The sequence below is a fragment of the Lactuca virosa genome, chromosome 7 (genome assembly GCF_052849685.1).
Source record: "Lactuca virosa cultivar CGN04683 chromosome 7, Lactuca_virosa_CGN04683_v6, whole genome shotgun sequence".
Classification (NCBI taxonomy): Eukaryota; Viridiplantae; Streptophyta; class Magnoliopsida; order Asterales; family Asteraceae; genus Lactuca; species Lactuca virosa.
In genome coordinates this window covers 51,824,466-51,843,699 of record NC_136432.1, presented here as the reverse complement: position 1 = coordinate 51,843,699, position 19,234 = coordinate 51,824,466, and positions in this window count along the sequence as shown.

Here is a 19,234-nt window from a genome sequence, read left to right as displayed (position 1 = left end):
TATCAGAGCAATTGTTTATAGTGAACTAAGTATACCGAACCTTGCATGGTATACAACTATAAACACTAAGGGGCCGAAGTGCTCTGAACTAAAAGTATACTTTTAAAATATAAGTATTTTTATAAAAAGTATACAAGTATACATGAGTACCAGAAACAATGTCATAAGTAGAACAAAACTAAAGTATTTGGATGTTGGACGCTGCGGTTAAATTGAAAGTCCACACACTGTAGTGTCACCTCACATACCGTAGTGTGCAGTACTTGGTGTACCGACGGGTCTAATTGAAAGTCCTAATACTAATATATCGTAAGCCATAAAAATAATTGATCGCCGTTCATTTCTGTATACAATCATATTTTTTGATTTCCATATCACCCAAATGGTATAGTAGATAAGTGACAACTTCAGATTTTTCATTCTCTTGCCATCGACCCTTGAATTCACCATCTCTGATAATTTCAAGCAAAAGACGGATGCCATAAACATAACTGCTACCCGTGCATGATCGATGACCGACGCCTTGCTCACGTCTATAGTTATATAAGTAAATATGCATATGGTCATTTATAAAACTATAATTGTATAACTTTTTGTGTATCTTATATTATAAATTAATACAAAATTACATAAATAGTCCATAACATAAAATACAATTGCAAGTTTTTGTGGAGATTTTATTTCGTAATATGGCTAATCCTTAAGGTTTTTAGAATCTTACACTATAGGTCATTTTCTCCCCTCCCCCCCCCCCCCTCTATTTTTTTATAGTTAACCCTATACGTGTGTTTATATTTTTATTTACTCCTCTACCTAATAATAATTCTAAAAGATATTTTTGCAGATATAATCCTTCAATACGTATACATCGTCCCTCCCAGGAAACCATCATCACCTCCTTTCCCGATTTCATCTCTAATATTAACCAAAATTTAAGAACATTATGGGTATGATTCAATCATTTTTACACAATGGTGTTAACTATCTTGAATGTGCATTCAAAATTTTTCTAAAAGTCATAGTTGGTGAAAGAATACAGTTGGTTAATGGTAACAATGACAACTAATAACTTCATTTGTGTAATGCTTCTTTTGTTAAGATTTTCTCTATAACAATCTTTGTAAAAAAAATTAGGTAGGTTGGGTAATTTTTGCAAGTTCAGATTCATCATGGTAGCATCTTCACAAAATATCCATGTGTATGCTATATGATGGCAAAGGGGACTACATCGATTATGTAGACATAAGCGTCTTCTCAGTGCATGAACTCAATTACATGCTTCATAAAACTTGGGTATATTATGGTGGGAGTATCTACTATCATTTCTATATTCGTAATATTGAACTAGATTACGGGTTGACCTAAAGTTTGACCTAAAGTCAAACTTGGTCCAAAGTCAACGGAGTCAACAAGAGTCAAAGTCCAAGGTCAAACCGGTCAAAATCCATATGACAACTGAGTCAACCCAGCTGAGTCAACTCAGCCAAGTTGACACAGTGCACGTACGCGGATAATCCAGATGTACGCTGGGCGTACTCCATCGTTGACCGCCATCGAGGGCCTTGACCACATACGCATTGCATACTCAGATTACGGAGGGCGTACGCCCAGATCTCCCAAACTTCATTAAGTGCTTAATGTTATAAGTCCTTACGTCAAACTTTCAGATCTAAGGCTAAATACCCTCTAGGGTCATAAAGTTTCCAACTTTATGACTTTACATGTCCATTAAGAGTTTAACTCAACATCTTAATCCGTTAAGACCATCTAAATCATACATGGAGCAAAACCAACCACTTAGATCCCAATTTTATGACTTAAGACCCCTCCTAAGGTCTGAAAGGACAACTTAATGGGTCAAGAACATGCAATGTTCATGAATCACCACATTTGGGACAAAAAGGAACCAAAAACCAACCCAACACAAGATCTAAATGAAACTTCACCAATTTTAGAACTTTATACCTCCAAATGATGCCAAAAGATGGTGAGATTCTGGATCTAAAGAACTTCACTCATCCAATATGGTCTCCACTCCTTTCCTACTTCTTCGAAGGCACAAAAAACTCACACTCAAGCTTAGATATGTCTCACAATATGGATTAGGGTTGCAAGAACATTCCAATAGGATGGAGGCTGATAAGGTGAGGGGAAATGAGGCTATAATGGGGTTTAAATATGAGCCAAACCCTAAAAATTAGGGTTTACATGACTATCATGTACGCCTTGCGTATAGATGTACGCCCTGCATACTAGGGCGTGTCCTAGTACACTCAGAGTACACACGTACACATGGTGTACTCCCCCAAACACAAGATTTTGGAAATGCCACTAAGGCCCTTTTTGCACTCTTTCTTATACTTAGGGTCTAAACTGCAATAAAAATAAATCATAGGGCCAAAATTAAAAGTACCTCATCATCAAGATGTTACAAAACCCAAATATATGTTTGAATAATACATTCCCTAATTGATGTATAAATGTGTGTGGTTTAACACTTATATAATCATAGAAGAGAAGGTGTATGTACAACATGATAATACAAGAAGGTTATGAAGTAAAAGTTTACTTAAAGTATAATATGCGTATTATATGGAAATAATCTAAGTAGAGTTATTGGTATCGGGTGTAGGTGTTCTGAGAGGGAGTTAAACCTAGCCACTTTAGTGGTTTGATCTTTATTTAGTGATAGTTGGTTCGTGGGTTTGATCATTGTGAGGAGTTGAGAATGTTGCAATGTTTCTCTAGTTCTACAATTCAGGTGAGTCTTCTCACTTTGTCAGGTATCCCATTGTATATCATCTGTATGTTAGGATAGCGGTACTGTTAGAGTACAAGTATGCTAGTTGAATAGGATGACTCCTTGTTATGCATGTGTAGTGTAGGATACTTGGTGTCTTGGTGTGTTACACTAGTAGGGTCTTGTCTGTTGATCGTATGATATTGTTAGGATTTATATATGGTAAGAGTATTTAGGGAAGGCCAGTTATTAGGATTATGTATGTTTGACCAGCAAAGGACTTAATTGAGAAGTGGTCAATGACAAAGTAACTAGGGAAGGATAGTTTCCAAAGGAATGTAATATGATAGTTTATGTTATGTGCTTATGTTATATAATTATATGGTAATGAAAGCTTGGTCCTACGTAGTTTAAGTTGGGTAGCCTGAGACCTCTTGGTCTAATGCTTGATTGCGATGTTCTTGTCTGATTGTTTACTCTTGAGCGGATCATTTGTTCGATTGTATATCTAATCCCTAACTACATATGACTTTATGTATTATATGAAATACCATGGGAGGACCATGACATTTCATGAAAGACCAGGATTTAGCCCCTGACAATTATATGAAAGACCATGGGAGGACCATCGCAGAAAGGCCATGAGAGGACCATGGCAACTATACATAAGATTGTGGGAGGACCATAACTCATAAAAATACAAGAGGACTACAACAATGAGCGATTGTAAGACTGTGGGAGGACCATCGCACATAACATTGCAGGAGGACTGCAATAATGAGTGATTGTAAGACTGTGGGAGGACTATAACATTCACATGTTCTGTACTGTTATGTATATGTTTGTATGTTGATAGGTCGACGCTAGAGCCTAGGACTTCGCTTGTATGCAATATATGTATGATGGTATATGTGGTATGTTGGGGAACTCACTAAGCTTTATGCTGACAGTTGTGGATAAATTGTTTTACAGGTTGTGCGTTGGAAGAGCTCAACAAGACTGTACACACGCATCAAAGATTTTGTTCCGCATTTTTGTAACTTGAATATGATAACATTATGGTTTTAAACAAGCGAATGTTAGTTATTGTTTTTAAGCAACAGGTTTTAATTGGTGAAACTTTTTTTAAATGAAAATTTTATTCTAGAATTTAGGGACGTTATAAATTCTCACTTTATTTTTCAATATATATTTTTAATAGACTTAGACTGTTAAAGTCTGTATAAAAATCATAACTTTCTCATACAATATACATTCTCGAATGTCTTTATATTGACAGATGGGAACTGGCGAGATCTTCAACTGTCGTTTAGATTGTTTTTCGTAACAATCGACTGATTTCAATTTTGGTTTTTGTGTTGCACACTACGACACTGAAACTTCGAAAAATCATAACTTCCTCTTATGAAGTCAGATTTAGGCGTTCTTTATATACACGAGTTCGCTTTCCCGATTACTACGACTTTTGTTTAGATTATTTATCCTAAATATTCTTTTATTTTTAATTTCCATTTTAGCTTTATTTAATAAGTTTCGATGTAGGATTTGACGCAGATATCATATACACCTAATATGTATAAAATTCACATAAACACACACAGATGCACATATATATATATATATATATATATATATATATATATAATATTTGAATAATTTACTTTTATTTATTCATAGAAGATTTTAATCATCAAACGACATAGATACATATTCATAAATATGTCTAGCGATAAACATGGACGTTACATAAAAGAAGCAATTATAGAACCTCCCATAGTGGGGATGGTTTTAAGGGAGCTTCTAGGGATTCTAGAATCCTCGTGGTAGCTAATAAGGAAAAAATTTGAATTTAGGATTAAATCTAATATTTAATTGTTCAAATATGAAATTATCTGCTAGTTACCTAAAATATAAATAAAACCCTTAAGGCACCAAATTTTGTTCATAACCTTCATGGATTGATGAAATATGAATTTCATCATTGTCTCCTCTCTCCTTGTCGATTTCAAGTGTTCTAGGCTTTTAGGTGTGAACCATTAGAGGCATTCACATTATTAGCGCTTGCTTTTCATGGATTTTGAAGGTCAAAGAATTTTGACATATTCTATTATATTAAAGGTATGTATTATAATCTAATATTTTGTATTTCATTAGGTTAGAAGTTTTGTTTCATAAAGTATGTTGCTATAATAGTGAAAATGTCATGGAACCTTTTAGGTTGTATGTACCCATAAGTGCGTATGTGAAATTCTACAAGTACATTATTTTGTAACTTATAAAACACATCACCAATTCCACCATTTATCTTTCTAGAGATGTTAATTTTTTTGAATACATTTTCCTTTTGCATTCAGTAATCAAAAATCCATTTCAGTCTTCGTTTATGTCCTTTTTACCAAAAAGTTACAATGATACCCCTGATTAGATTTCTTCATCTTCAACCCCATTTACAAAACCTATTCATGATTCATCCCGAGTTTCTAATCCTCCATTACGACGTACATATCGAACGATTAATCCACATCATCATTTACGTGATTATGTATGTAATAAGATTGCTTATGAGTCTTCATTTCATGCATGTTATCATACAATCAACAACATGTGCAATGATGATCATTTCACTCAAGATCAAATTTCTAACCCACTTCATTGTACATTCAACACTATATCACATGTTATTGAACATGCGTTTTATCATCAAACAAAGGGAAAACTGGAATGTGAACAAACAATGACCAACAAGTTAAAAGCTTTACAGATAATCATACTTGGGATGTTGTCAAAATTCCTAAATGGAAGAAATTGATTTCATACAAATGGGTTTACAAGGTTAAATACAAAGTAGATGGAACCACTGAAAGACACAAGGCTCGATTAGTGGATAAGGGTTTAACAAAGATATACTTCAATGAAACCTTCTCCCTCGTTGTTAGTTCAACACCGTACGATGTATTGTTTCTCTTGCAGTTAAAAAGAAATGGCCAATTCATCAATTCAATGTGAACAACACATTTTTACGTGGTGATTTTCACTAAGAGGTTTATATGAAATCCCATCCGGGATTTGAAGTTCCTTCACCATCATTTGTATGTAAACTCACCAAATATTTTATATGGTTTACGCCAAGATTCAAGACAATGGTTTTCAAAGCTTTCTACTGCTTTAAGCACTAAAGGATATTCACTTTCTCAAAATGATCATTCTTTGTTTATTAAGAAGACTAATGATTCTATGATCACTGTTGTTGTTTATTTGGACGACATCTTGGTTACTAGAGATGATTTACATGAAATACAAAGTTTAAAAGCTTTTCTTCATGATCAATTTCAAATCAAGGATTTGGGCTTTTTAAGTTTTTTTCTCAACTTAGAATTTCACTCAACCTCAATTGGAATGATAATACATCAACATAAGTTTATGCATAAATAGTTTAATTTTTATTTAGTTGATTACACTAAGAAGGTAAAAACACTATTTCCTTCTAAGCCTTCATTGATGTCCATTATTGACAATACTTTAGAAGCTTCCACATTATATAGACAACTGATTGGCAAACTCAACCTTTTAGTTTATACAAGACTGGTTTTATCTTATGCAATTCAACATCTAAATCAGTTCAATCAGAATCCGTGTCAAGCACATTATGAACACGCTCTTCATATTTTACAATATCTCTAAAGTACAACAAAAGGGTTATTTTTCACGATGATTCCTATTTTCAAATTGAATCTTTTTACAATTCAGATTGGGTTGCTTGTCCAATTACACACACATCTGTTATAGGATTATTCATTATATTTGGAGGAACTCCAATTTCATAGAAATCCAAGAAACAAACTATTGTCTTTTTATCCTCATCTAAAGCTAAATATCGATCCATGAAATGTGTTATAGCTGAGTTGGCTTGGCTTAGTAGATTACTTGCAGAGTTACAAGTATCTAATATCAATTCTACACCACTAAAGTGTGATAATCAAACTGCAATATTTATTTCATGCAACCCTGTTTTCCATGAACGTACGAAACACATATATTGCCATTTTGTTCAAGAAAAACTTCAACAAGGGTTGATCAAACTATCTTATACTTTGACTGCCAAACAATTCACTGATGTTTTTATGAAATCATTGGATGGGTCACATCATACACAAGCTATATCCAATCTAGGGCTTCATTCATACCCTCCATGTTTTTTTTAGAGGGGGGGGGGGTGTTATAAATACACTCAAGAAGTTATTTATGGTCGTTATAACTGTTTTAAGCTTTAAGGACATCTTAATAATTTTCTTTGATTTTTGTTAGAATCAGTTAAAGATAGTTTTCTTTGTATATATTGTTATTTCAAGTTTGATTGTAAGCTAACAAATAACAATTCAGATTAATGAAATCAATTAGTGAATTTCTCTCAATTACAACATGTATATGGTTAACGATCAAAAAGTAACATGTCGATATAAATGGACATGCATAGCAATATTTCAAAACCTCATGGGCCAATCATGTTAAATTTACATCTTCATAAGAACTTACAACGATATTTTTTTGCCAATTATATGTACCATTTGTGTATTTTTGCCTAAATTAATTGTTGATGGAGTAAGTTATATATTTTTATTTTTCATATAGTTTTTCTTTTGGAACGGTGAAAATTTATTAAAACTAGCAAGGAGCTAGAAAAGAACAATTACATCAAAATAATAGCAGAAATAAGGTTATGAAGACAACAACTCCAACTAATCTTGGCTTTTGTGCACCTATTAAAAATCCAAATTTTTTTTCTATAGACAACTGTAGCACCCAATTCCTGGTACGCATTTAATTCAAGCATTTTTATGTTTTTCCCTGGGACTCGACGAGTCGGAGGACCCACTCGTCGAGTAGAGTCGAGATCCGCAGACATCTTAAGTGACCTACTCGACGAGTCGGAAGACGGACTCGGCGAGTAGGCGCTGTGCCAGTAAAACCCTAAATCTGAGGGTTTGCACCCTATATAAACACCTTAACTCAGCCTCCCTTGTCCCTAACACTCTCTTAGAATTGGATATCGAAACCCTAGCCGTTTGTGTATGTGTTAAGGCCATTTTGGTGTTCTTGGTTGGTTTGTGAAGCTTGGAAGGAAAGAGGAAGCTTGGGATTTCGAGTTGGGACTTGTAGATCCAGAGATCTTACTTCATCTTCAGCTCAAGCAAGGTAAATGCCCCCTGTTTTGGTCTTCCTTTTTGGTTGTTCATCTTTAGGGCCTAGAGTCATGGTGCATTTAGGGCTTCTTAAGCCATTTTCTGATTTGTAAGGTGATTCATGGGGTTCTACTTCCAGATCAGAGTCATTGGAGGGGTTTTATGGCATAAAGGTGCCAACTTTATGGCCATGAGAGCCCCATGCACATTGTAGAGCACCTTCTATGGACTTTTGAGCTAAAAAACCCATGCATGTGCATCAAGTTTGGAACTTTACGTATAAAATGGACATTAGGAGGCCAGATCTATGGTTTTGGTGTGTTAAATCCCATTTAGATCGACTGTATAGAAATGGTCAAGGTTGGACTCGACGAGTCGTTCTTGGGACTCGGCGAGTCGGTGCGCTTTCAGCCATCTTAAACCCTTCTGCGATGGTCAGTTGTTAGAAGAGGGAGTCTCATAGCTGTTTAGACGTGTTGGGAGACCTGGAGTTCATAGGACTCGACGAGTGCTAGAACAGACTCGGCGAGTCCAAGGCAATCTCCCAACTCTTGAAGATGAACTCGACGAGTCGAAAACAGGACTGGTTCATAATATGAGGATGAACTCGACGAGTTGTTCATACAACTCGGCGAGTCGGATGAAGGTTCATTCGATGTTCGCATAAAAGGGGAACTCGTCAAGTCATTTCTAAACTCGACGAGTAGAGTCGTGATGAGGACAGATAAAAGGATAGGGACTCGACGAGTTGGCGGGCCAACTCGGCGAGTCAGGTCAACTGGAAGTTGACTTTGACTTTGACCTGGTCTTGGTTAGGGGTAAAGTAGTCATTTTACCCTAAGAGTAGATATCAGATTCTGACTGAGTGTTTTGTGGGGATTATAGCTGGAGGATTTCCGGAGCAGCAGCAGACAGAGACTTCCCGCACAGATTATCAGCAGCTACTCGTTTGAGGTGAGTTACCTTCCGTTAGCGGTGGGTCTACGTCCACAATGTCGGCCCACCAGTAGGAGTTGTATGTTAGATGATTGTCTTTGTGATATCATCTAGGTTTGCTACTACCTGATATGTTATATGCTAGCATGATATATTATATGTGATAGTTGTAGAGTTCGGTTGCTAGGACCGAAGGGTAGGTCAGACACCCCAGATACGTTTGACAGTATGTGATGATATGTTTATATGCTGGCATGATATGTTATATGTGATAGTAGCAGTAGGGGGTGGAATAGTCCCAGAGGGTCGGTTGTTAGGACCGACGGGTAGGTCAGCACCCCAGAATGGCTTGACATGGGTAGGTCGGCACCCCAGAATGGCCGTACGGGTAGGTCGGCACCCCAGAATGGCCGTACCGGGTAGGACGGGCACCCCAGAATTGCCCGGCAGTATGTATGCTATGTGATCATATGGTATGTGGTACGATGGGGGAACTCACTAAGCTTCATGCTTACAGTTTACAGTTTTGGTTTCAGGTACCTCTTCAGCAAAGGGGAAGGAGCTGGCGCAGTAGCAGCACATCATACACACACGCATTGATTTCCCGCACTTGAGATATTCTGGGATTGTACTCTGACATGTTGCTATTATATGTTTTGGGTTTTCAGACGTGATACATTGATTCACAAAATGATATATTGGTACGTAGTTTTCTTATGAATGTTTTTATAATCAGTTAATTAAAATGAAATTTTTAGACTCGAAATTTGGGATGTTACAAGTTGGTATCAGAGCCTTGGTTTGAGGGATTCAGGCATACTTTCGGGTATGACTGGACTCAAACTAAGGAAATGGCAAAAAGGTTTTCAAAAGAAAAATGTTTTCAAAAGAATTTTTGAAAAGAAACTTAAAAAAAAAAGAAGAGTTTTGTGAAAGAGAGAAGTGTGTGATGTGCGCGACCGGCCGAGCTCAAGTAAGTATTCCCCAATGTACCCATACAAGTTTATGTTATGTTTATCAGCTTCAATAGAACAACATGCTAGAATAGGACTAAGGATCTAGGAATGATGCCTTATGTGCCTGTTATATGTGTTTTAGCTTTATGAGAATTGCATGCTAGTATTGAGTAGGCAGCAGTAGGATAGACTGTTTAGGTTATGCCTGATAGTATGAGCTTAGCATTGTATGCTAGTACAGTTTCTCATTATGAGGACAGGTTTGTTTGAGTAGTTTCCTGCATCCGAATGCTGCTTGCTTTGTGCTTTGTGGGACTCTGAATGATGGGAGTTAGCCATTAGGTGAGTACGCCGCGTCATAGGTGATTAGGGTTGAATAATCTCAGAGTGCTGGATTTGGCCCTATTGTGCAGCTCTCGTTTGAGTCTAACCGTTGTAGGGACGAGTCTTTTACTCGAAGGATTATCTGAGCCTCGTTACATGTGATGGTATTCAGGTGATGGCTAATTGGCATTACATGGAGGCCTTTAGCAGCTGAGGACCGGTTTTGGTGGAGTCAGAGATTTTCCCTAGGGTAAGCCTAGGATGAGAGTAGTAGAGATCAGTAGCAGTAGTAGTGACTTGGTGGAGTCGAGGCGGTTCTTGAGGAAAGTACGGATAGATGTGGAAGGTAGTATGGGCCCGTACTACTGAAAGCAGAGGATCTGTACTTGAATCGAGGAAGGCTGAGGCAAGACCAAGGAACTCGTGATGAATGTGATCCCTCTAGATGTATCAGTATCACTAATGGTTGTCATTATGGATTGCAGAATGGTGGGACTACATCCGAGGCCAGCAGTTGGCAGCTCAGGAGAGGGATCGGGTTTGGGTTTAGGCTCCGAACCAGTGGATGAGAGGCTACGCGAGTTCATCGCGTCCGAGATCACTAGAGGCATCCTTGATGCGACCCCGGTCATCTTTGGGTCGATCAAGGAAGGGATTGTCGAGCTGATGGAGGATCGCCTTAGGGCGTTCAGGAGTGACATGGCGACCAACCAGTCAGGATCACGCACACTGTCCTTTAAGGACTTCAAGGGAAGTGGCGCGCCGGATTTCCATGGGGCGAAGGACCCCATTGCTGCCAGGCGATGGATTGCAGACATTGAGTCTGCACAGTTGACCAGCTTCTGCCCTGAGGGGTCGAAGGTGAGATATACAGCAGGGTGCTTGAGAGACAAGGCCATAGATTGGTGGGAGTCGGTTGGTGACTCTCTGGGAGCCTCGGCTGTTGAGGCTATGACGTGGCCAGACTTTGTGACTCGGTTCAGAGTGAAGTTTGCACCTGCAGTAGAGCTCCAGCAGTTGGCGAGGGATTTCTTAGACATGAGGCAGACGACAGAGACAGTGACGGAGATCACCGCCAAGTTCCGGGAGAGGGCGTTGCTGGTGCCCCAGTATGCGGGAGATGAGGACATGAGGAGGACCCGCTACCATGACATGCTGCGAGCCGACATTCGGGAGCATGTTAGTTTTTCAGCTTGCCCTACCCTGGATTCCATGATTGTCAGGGCAAGGGAAAGGGAGATTGATCTGGAGCACATCCGGAAGAGGAAGGTAGAGGAGGGGCAGGTGACTGGGGCTTCGGGGAAGAAGCCCAAGGGATCAGATGGTAGGCCGAAAGGCCAGTCAGGACAGGGCCGCTGCAGGAAGTGCAGCAGGCCGCACAAGGGAGCATGTAGGTTGGGATCGTCGGGTTGCTACAAGTGCGGCAAGTCGGGGCACTTCAGCAGGGATTGTACCGTCCCTGCACTCACTATTCAGACATCCGAGTTGCTGTGTTTTCACTGCAACCAGAGGGGCCATAAGAAGGCTAATTGCCCCCAGTTGAAAGCGGCAGCGGCGCCAGTGAAGGCGCCAGCTCCAACAACCCTGCGGATTACTGATGGCCGACAGGGAAAGGCAGAGGCTCCAGTGGTGAGGAGCCGGGCCTTCCAGTTGACTACCGAGGAGGCACGCGCCGCACCCGATGTGGTGACGGGTATGATTCTTCCCCTCTGATCTATTTATATGATGTTTATGATATTGATATATGCTCTGTATATACATGTTTAGGGTCGTTCCATGTGAACGGTATTCCAGTGTAGGTGTTGTTTGATTCAGGTGCCACTCGATCTTTTGTTTCTCTTGCGCTCAGCAAGAGGTTTCCAGAGTCTTTGGGCATGTTGGATTGCCCTTTATAGGTAGAGATTGTCGATGATCGATCGGTTCGAGCATCAGCGGTATTCCGAGATTGTGTGCTGAGATTATTCGAGGAGTGCTACCTGGTAGATTTGGTTCCCATACCTTTGCGGGGGAACAAGGTTATTATCGGCATGGATTGGCTAAGCCCCAATGGGGCGGTGATCGACTGCGCGCAGCAGTTGGTGCGGATCAGGACCCCAAGTGGGGGAGAGCTGGTGATTCAGGGCGAGATGCCACAGCGAGGACCAGCTTTATGTTCGGCAGCGAGGGCTAGGCGTTACCTTCAGCAGAGTTGCGCAGGATATGTCGCCTATGTCATGGATACCCGAGAGGCGGGTAAGGCGACGGTGAGTGACGTTCCGGTGGTGCGAGACTACGCAGATGTGTTCCCAGAGGAGCTTCCTGGGATACCTCCGGAGCGACAGGTGGAGTTCAGGATCGACCTAGTCCCTGGTGCGGCTCCGATAGCCAAGGCACTGTATCGGTTGGCTCCTCCCGAGATGCAGGAGTTGTCTACGCAGCTGCAGGAGTTGCTAGACAAAGGATTTATCAGGCCGAGTAGTTCGCCTTGGGGAGCCCCGATTCTGTTTGTCAAGAAGAAGGACGGGTCACATCGCATGTGCATAGACTACCGGGAGCTGAACAAGGTAACGGTGAAGAACCGTTACCCACTCCCGAGGATTGACGACCTCTTTGACCAGCTTAAGGGAGCATCTTGGTTTTCCAAATTGATTTGCGCTCGGGTTACCATCAGATAAGGGTCAGAGAGGAGGATGTACAGAAGACTGCGTTTCGGACTCGCTATGGCCATTATGAGTTCGTGGTGATGCCTTTCGGGCTCACCAATGCTCTTGCCGCGTTCATGGATCTCATGAACCGCGTATGTAGACCGATGCTGGATCGGTCCGTGATAGTATTTATTGACGATATCTTGGTTTACTCCAAGACGCAGGAGCAACATGCGGAGCATCTGCGAGAGGTTTTGGATACTCTGAGGAGGGAGAACTTGTACGCCAAGTTCTCCAAGTGTGAGTTCTGGTTGCGTGAGGTGCAGTTTCTTGGGTACCTTGTTAACCAGAACGACATCCTGGTCGACCCGGCCAAGGTGGAGGCCGTGATGAGATGGGAGGTTCCGAAGTCTCCATCCGAGATTCGGAGTTTCCTAGGATTAGCCAGCTACTATCAGAGATTCATCCAGGATTTCTCCAATATAGTCGTACCCTTGACGCGGCTAACGAAGAAGGCTGTAGTCTTTCGCTGGGGGCCTGAGCAGCAGGCCGCGTTTGAGACACTGAGACAGAGATTATGCGAGGCGTCGATCTTAGCCCTGCCAGAGGGCGTAGAGGATTTTGTTGTGTACTGCGACGCGTCTATTTCGGGTTTGGGCGCGGTCTTGATGCAGAGAGGGCATGTCATCGCCTACGCTTCGAGGCAGCTGAAGCCTCACGAGGCGAACTACCCGACGCATGATTTGGAGCTGGGGGATGTTGTGTTCGCCCTCAAGATTTGGCGTCATTACCTCTTTGGGCTCCGCTGTACCATTTACACGGACCACAAGAGTTTGAGGTACCTCATGGATCAGCCGAATATAAACATGAGGCAGCGTCCGTGGTTGGACGTAGTGAAGGATTATGATTGCGAGATCCTTTACCACCCGGGGAAGGCCAATGTGGTGGCAGACGCGCTTAGCCGCAAGGCAGCTCCGATCAGGGATATCTGCATGAGGATGACCGTGGTGACTCCATTGTTAAAGCAGATTCGAGAGGCCCAACAGGAGGCCATGAAGGAGGAACATCGGAAGAGTGAGCGGATTGTAGGCCAGGTTTCCTCCTTCGATTATGATAGCCGAGGGCTGTTGACTCTCCACCGCAGGGTGTGGGTACCGTACCACGGGGGTGTGCGCCAGGTTCTGATGGAGGAGGCGCACAAATCTCGATTCTTCATTCATCCCGGGGTGACGAAGATGTATAGGGATCTTCGTCTGGACTATTGGTGGCCCTGCATGAAGCGGGATGTAGCATGGTATGTGGAGCGGTGCTTGACCTGCAGAAAGGTCAAGGCCGAGCACCAGAGGCCACACGGCAAGATGCAGCCGTTGGATATTCCCCTGTGGAAGTGGGAAGATATCACTATGGATTTCATCACCAGACTTCCCAGGACCGCGCGGGGAGTGGATTCCATATGGGTCATCGTGGATCGGTTGACCAAGAGTGCCCATTTTATACCGATCCAGGAGAGTATCTCGGCCGAGAAGTTGGCCGACATCTACATTCGGGAAGTGGTGGCACGGCACGGAGTGCCAGACTCCGTGATTTCAGATAGAGATGTGCGGTTTACTTCCAGGTTCTGGAAGAAATTCCACGATGAGTTGGGTACTCGTATGCACTTTAGCACTGCATTTCACCCGCAGACGGATGGTCAGAGCGAGCGCACCATCCAGACTTTGGAGGATATGCTGCGGGCATGCGTGCTAGACTTCGGTGGTAGCTGGGATACTTACCTCCTATTGGCTGAGTTCTCGTATAACAACAGCTATCACACGAGTATCGATCGTCCTCCCTTCGAGATATTGTACGGGAGGAAGTGCAGGACCCCGATATGCTGGGGTGAGGTTGGCCAGAGGGTCATGGAGAGCACCGAAGTGGTGCTCAAGACGACGGAGAGGATTCAGCAGGTCCGGAGCAGGGTTCAGACTGCTCAGAGTCGGCAGAAAAGTTATGCCGACAAGCGCCGATCAGACCTGGAGTTCCAGGTCGGGGATATGGTTCTCCTGAAGGTGTCGCCATGGAAAAGCGTCATCCGATTCAGGAAACGGGGCAAGTTAGGCCCCAGGTACATTGGACCGTTCAGGGTTTTAGCCCGGGTGGGCAAGGTGGCGTACAGGTTGGATCTGCCAGCTGAACTCAGCCAGATCCACAACACTTTCCACGTCTCCCAGCTGCGGAAGTGCCTGGTGGACGACTCAGTTGTGTTACCCTTAGAGGATATTCAGGTTGATGACAGCCTGAATTACATCGAGCGACCTGTAGCAACCTTCGACCGGAAGTCGAAGGATTTGAGGAACAAGAGGGTCGAGCTGGTGAAGGTGCAATGGCAGCACCGGAAGGGCTCGGAATGGACTTGGGAGCCGGTGGATGAGATGATGGAGCATTACCCAGAATTTTTCCAGGAACGAGCAGCAGACTTCGAGGACGAAGTCTAAAATAAGTGGGGGAGATTTGTAGCACCCAATTCCTGGTACGCATTTAATTCAAGCATTTTTATGTTTTTCCCTGGGACTCGACGAGTCGGAGGACCCACTCGTCGAGTAGAGTCGAGATCCGCAGACATCTTAAGTGACCTACTCGACGAGTCGGAAGACGGACTCGACGAGTAGGCGCTGTGCGAGTAAAACCCTAAATCTGAGGGTTTGCACCCTATATAAACACCTTAACTCAGCCTCCCTTGTCCCTAACACTCTCTTAGAGCTGGATATCGAAACCCTAGCTGTTTGTGTGTGTGTTAAGGCCATTTTGGTGTTCTTGGTTGGTTTGTGAAGCTTGGAAGGAAAGAGGAAGCTTTGGATTTCGAGTTGGGACTTGTAGATCCAGAGATCTTACTTCATCTTCAGCTCAAGCAAGGTAAATGCCCCCTGTTTTGGTCTTCCTTTTTGGTTGTTCATCTTTAGGGCCTAGAGTCATGGTGCATTTAGGGCTTCTTAAGCCATTTTCGGATTTGTAAGGTGATTCATGGGGTTCTACTTCCAGATCAGAGTCATTGGAGGGGTTTCATGGCATAAAGGTGCCAACTTTATGGCCATGAGAGCCCCATGCACATTGTAGAGCACCTTCTATGGACTTTTGAGCTAAAAACCCTATGCATGTGCATCAAGTTTGGAACTTTACGTATAAAATGGACATTAGGAGGCCAGATCTATGGTTTTGGTGTGTTAAATCCCATTTAGATCGACTGTATAGAAATGGTCAAGGTTGGACTCGGCGAGTCGTTCTTAGGACTCGGCGAGTCGGTGCGCTTTCAGCCATCTTAAACCCTTCTGCGATGGTTAGTTGTTAGAAGAGGGAGTCTCATAGCTGTTTAGACGTGTTGGGAGACCTGGAGTTCATAGGACTCGACGAGTGCTAGAATAGACTCGGCGAGTCCAAGGCAATCTCCCAACTCTTGAAGATGAACTCGACGAGTCGAAGACAGGACTGGTTCATAATATGAGGATGAAGTCGACAAGTTGTTCATACAACTCGACGAGTCGGATGAAGGTTCATTCGATGTTCGCATAAAAGGGGAACTCGTCGAGTCATTTCTAAACTCGACGAGTAGAGTCGTGATGAGGACAGTTAAAAGGATAGGGACTCGACGAGTTGGCGGGCCAACTCGGCGAGTCAGGTCAACTGGAAGTTGACTTTGACTTGGTCTTGGTTAGGGGTAAAATAGTCATTTTACCCTAAGAGTAGATATCAGATTCTGACTGAGTGTTTTGTGGGGATTATAGCCGGAGGATTTCCGGAGCAGCAGCAGACAGAGACTTCCCGCACAGATTATCAGCAGCTACTCGTTTGAGGTGAGTTACCTTCCGTTAGCGGTGGGTCTACGTCCACAATGTCGGCCCATCAGTAGGAGTTGTATGTTAGATGATTGTCTTTGTGATATCATCTAGGTTTGCTACTACCTAATATGTTATATGCTAGCATGATATATTATATGTGATAGTAGTAGAGTTCGGTTGCTAGGACCGAAGGGTAGGTCAGACACCCCAGATACGTCTGACAGTATGTGATGATATGTTTATATGCTGGCATGATATGTTATATGTGATAGTAGCAGTAGGGGGGTGGAATAGTCCCCGAGGGTCGGTTGTTAGGACCGACGGGTAGGTCAGCACCCCAGAATGACTTGACATGGGTAGGTCGGCACCCCAGAATGGCCGTACCGGGTAGGACGGGCACCCCAGAATTGCCCGGCAGTATGTATGCTATGTGATCATATGATATGTGGTACGATGGGGGAACTCACTAAGCTTCATGCTTACAGTTTACGGTTTTGGTTTCAGGTACCTCTTCAGCGAAGAGGAAGGAGCTGGCGCGGTAGCAGCAAATCATACACACACGCATTGATTTTCCGCACTTGAGATATTCTGGGATTGTACTCTGACATGTTGCTATTATATGTTTTGGGTTTTTAGACGTGATACATTGATTCACAAAATGATATATTGTTACGTAGTTTTCTTATGAATGATTTTATAATCAGTTAATCTTGACTTTTGTGCACCTATTAAAAATCTAAATTTTTTTTCTATAGATAACATCATCAAAAAGTAATGATTTTCTAGGGATAGCCGCTCCAAACATCAAAGAAATTTTGAAATTCTAAATACAAAAAAAAACCCGTCATAATCACTGCATCGAATGCCTTTTGTTGGCCGGGTCTCAAGGAAATCGAGTCATACCACGAGGTAAGGGACTCAAAAGAAAGATGAGAAGGGATCTAAAGACCCCACCAAATAGCAATACGGGACCAAAATGCAATCAACTCGGTACAATCTGCAAAATATGTTCTATAGTTTCCACCCTTCCAGAACAGATGAGGCAAGTAATCGAATCCACCATAATACCCCTATGAGAAAGACGCTCTCTAGTGGGTATACTTAGATGTCGAATTCTCCAAATAAGAATGTTAATTTTAATCGGAACCCAATTGTTCGAACGGGTCGCGGGTCCTCCAGAAACAAGCATAATACCATCCATGTGTCTACGAGTAGACGAAACAGAGAAAATATTAGAAATATCAATAGTCCAACCCAATCTATCCAGGAGAGACTGGAGTTGCACGTCCTACAGAAGAAGAAGTAAATCATCTCACTGCTCCTGCATAGCTCCTCCTGTAGGAAATCGTCTAAGAGTATTAGGCTCTCATCCCCTATCCAACCGATCCTTGACAGACACGTGTCTAAAGGTATCCATAGTGAAAACTCTAGGAAACCTGGAGCTAATTGGTTCTTCACCCAACCAAACATTATGCCAGAAGGTCGTTGAAGCCCCATCACCCACCCTGGTAAGGCAAAAGGACTGAAGATCGATACCTCTCTCTATCAACTGAGTGAACATGCGAAGGACCCCAAACCAAGGACCGTGCCCCATACCCGGATGGAGCAAAGAACTACACCCACCATCGAAAAGGCGTCACATAAGCTCCACATAATCTTTTACAATTTTTGCCACACTTTGTCTATGAATGGCGGGTTTACCATTGAGATTTGCCATAGGTGGAAGTTCACCATTGAGATTTACCACCGGCAAAAAAAGGGTTAGGGGTTTGCGGTGTGGTGTTCACCGCAGGTAAAAGTGCCATATAGACTTTTACCGATGTCAAAACCTTCCCATACCTTTTAGTCTAATTAAAAAACTAAAAATTAATCTATTCTACTGATGTTTCGTGATTTACGTCACATAAGAACTTGGGGATGTCATAAATATATTTTACATGAATACATATATACCAATAAAAGTGATGGTTATGTTAAATAAAAGAAATGTATACATATTATTATGTACGCCGAAAAAAAAATGATGTTTTGTAATAGTAAAAGATTCCTTATATTGTACATTATTACCTTTCTTGTATTGGTAGTGTATACTCAACTTACAAAATTATTAGTCCTTCATTACTCATGTTTTCTTAATAAGATTTCCCAGTATCGTTGTGTTGTAAATTAATGGCATAATAGATAACACAACCCCATCATATTTTTAGATCACGTGTATATATTATCATCAAGTTATTCGTATTCAATCAAATTAACAAAAATGTAAACAATGGAAATTGGATGAAAGTGACACGAGTTATGAACATACGATAAAGACTTTATCAGTTTTGCTATTTTTAAAAATCATTTTAACGAACACTATGTAATGCATAGCTAGTAGTCACATGGGTCTTTTTTTGTAAAAGAAAGGTTGCGGGACCAAGTTGCAATATTCCCAATTCAGTTTGTCTAACTAGTAGAGGTGGTCATAACTCAAAGATGGGCTAATAAAATAGGTTTGGACTCTATCGGAACATTTAAAGAAAGGGATGTGATTTGTAATCATCAGCATTTTTTATTTTTTTATTTTATTTATTTATTTTTTTTTTGTAATCATCAGTATTCTTTTTTTTTTAATATATACATTTTCTTTTCAAAATTATAGTTCATCTTTCTTTTTAGT